Genomic DNA, 3215 nt, shown 5'->3' with positions numbered 1-3215 from the left:
ATAACATTGGTTTGTAATGATAAAATCATGACTATTATATCAACAAACATGGAGGGTGAGGAAAACCGAATCAAATGAAACAAAATATCAAAATGGTGGATGGGAAGAAGCAGATATTACTACAGAATGCGCAGTGCTGATCGATATATCACAACAGGTCGGAAGATCCCTGATTTAAATGCGTGATCAGTCAAACAAAAAAATCAGTCACCCAAGGATAGTAGCACAATTCAATTTGAAATTTTAAGGACCTTCACACAATTATCATATAAATCATCACAGAGCATCAGGACCCGTTTACAAAGACAAACAATCGTATTCAGTCACGTTGTAATTCACTCATCTGGTTATCATAATCATAGGGACAATACAAAATGAAAAATTAATGCATACAGATGTTCGTAATTTTCTTATTTTAGTTGTAATATGCAATACACAACCAATTAAAATTATCTCCGATTAAATTCACGCGCGAAGTTTGTATTAAACAAAATAAATGTGAAATAAGAATAAATGCCTGTGTAAACTAATTTCTATTAGCATGTTATTTAAAAGAGCGGTATCAAAGTTGAGTAGAGTGTACCGTAGCAATGAAAACTAATTAATTTCATGGGTCTTCGCTTAAACTTCACATTGACTTTATTGAAAGAATTAAAAATTCCCCGTAGGTCATGAAATTCAAGTTCTTTAAACATTGATTTTATTCTAATAGAACGGCTAAATTCAACATTTATTTCCAACTGAATGATCATTTACATGTTTTGTGTTTTAACATGACGTCAACATTGTTTGGTCTGAATCGATACCAGCTGGGCAAACGGAAGTAGATCCATCAATGATTGATACACTGTCACCGGAAGTAACATCGTCAGCAGACTTCCGCTTTTTCCCTGTAAACGTGACAACTGGCCCTAATGATTTCTCTCTTGTGGTAAGTGGCAGCTATCATATTTGGGGTCGTGACTTTTACACAATAACGCACAACAAGTTCTAATGGAACGGTAGCTACTTGTGACGTTTAAGTTAATATTTATTCTTCATCGAATGTTGGTATTTACGTATCGCACATTTTATATATGTACTTTGCGTTCGTTTGTAATATTGTAAGATTGAATTTATATTTGAGATTTTCAGTTAGATTGTATGTAATTGGCCTATTAAGAACTTTTTGGAAATCGTAGTGTTTCAACACAAATCATTGTTTGAATAGATTGTTTCCAAGTTCATTTCGCTTCGACCAAATACACAATTTAAAAACAAATGGTAATGTTTTTAAACGTGAACCGCAGATGTAAATACTTCTTACTGATATGATAATTGATGAACGGCTTGAGGAATCTGAACATATCTCTTTAGAAACCTTTCATTTGAATTAATTTGCACAGACACGAATGCGCCAAGATTTGTGATAGCGAATGAGGTAAAGGTGAAGGTTACCCCAAACTATCTTGAAACAAACATCAGTTCGCTACCAAATTTGAATCACAAATCATCGGATGCTAAGGCGTTTAGGTCGGGACTTTTTTAATTCCACAATTCGTCAGATTACGAAATGGGCAATTGTAAATGTTTTGAAAATCATTTTCTTTGTCTTCCGCTTAAATGTTCATGTATACGGTAAATCGACTCCTAGTTAGAAGTTTATCTATTCCGATTTCATAAGATTTATTTTAATACACCACCAAAACCGGCTAAATAACCTTTGTATTTGAATAATTTAAGACTAGAATTGTCCCCTGTTACCTGTGCTCACGGTCGATAAAACTAACTAGGCTATCGTCTTTCGTATTAACGATATTTTCCAGTTGCAGTTGGCCGATAGAGTAGTCATGGATAGATTTGCTATTTCTTTTGAATTTTAGAATTTATCAATTGTTTTTTTAATCAATTAATTATTGTATAAGATAACACCCCTTCGAATGTCATATCGTGTAAGATTTGATTACTCTTTCGAAAAAACATATTTCTGTTGTTGAATCTACACCCATTGTGAATCATTTCGAGTTATACCTGATTAGAATCTGTCTGTTAGCACACGAATAGATCGTTTTACATTGCCCACACTTGTTTACAGTTTTATTTAATCAATATTTACACTATCACGATCATAGTTATAATTAGTGTCAGATGTTATTAAAACACATTATCGCTGTATCTAGTATACAACTTGATAAATTTTGAACTTACGATGGAACAATTTTTCGTCCTAACATAACCAAATTAGTCTGGTGATCAATTTATATACACAATGAAAGGTCATAGAGACTTATTAGAATTTGAATTCTAAACGTTGGTTTAGTATGGTTGATTTTGTTATTTTTTTATTTTCAATTTATTCCAAAGACATGTGAATTTGGATTCAGAAATGATATCTTGACATATTGAAGTAGCTTTTAAATATGCCGATTATACACCAGTGAACAACAACAAGCCACAAGTATTTCTTATATTAATATTTCGATAGGTTTTTATTAACACAATAATGAATTGAAAAATGTAACAGCCGGTCTAGATTTTGTGGGAGACTGTGTTATAACTTCCGGTTCTACAATCACGTCGTTTTTTATCCGACGCCCATGATATATTACAAACATTTATATGTTCAGATAATATATCTTCATTCTTCATTACATTTGTATGATCTAATTTATACAATCTGGAAGTAGTATAAACGGTGTGTACATAATGTATTTGATTCCACCTTATTCACAGTGAATGTAATACATGCGGGTCTCAGAATAACGTTCATACAACGTTTAACGTAAATTTTCATTGTTAACGTTGTATAGCGTACACACAATGAAGTTGTAGAAATTTAGTATCGACTGCATGTCAATAAAGACTAATCACGATAAATGAAAATATGATTGCAAAGTAAAATCGATTCCCAAAGCTTATTTGGTGACGGAAAACTTAGGAAACAATATCCTATATGAGAAGCTCTTTATGTTTTTATCACATGGTTAAGAGGAACTGTTTAATGAATGTTTATGTTTGCAATGGACTTATGCAGATTATTGGAGAATGAATATCGTGGCTGTAATGGGGATCGCGATTAATAAAGGAATTAATTGTGGCAGCAAACAATGGAATTGAACGTGAATGTAATACGACCATGACAAGATGTCAAATCCAAGCGCCATAAGTCAATTTATCGTGATGAACAGTAAACTTCACGGCCCGGTACAGCAAGCCTACAGAACAAACTAATGTTG

The sequence above is a fragment of the Argopecten irradians genome, chromosome 8, assembly GCF_041381155.1.
Source record: "Argopecten irradians isolate NY chromosome 8, Ai_NY, whole genome shotgun sequence".
In the NCBI taxonomy this organism is placed as follows: Eukaryota; Metazoa; Mollusca; class Bivalvia; order Pectinida; family Pectinidae; genus Argopecten; species Argopecten irradians.
The sequence above is the reverse complement of the archived record's forward strand: the minus strand, read 5'-3'. Positions refer to the sequence as shown.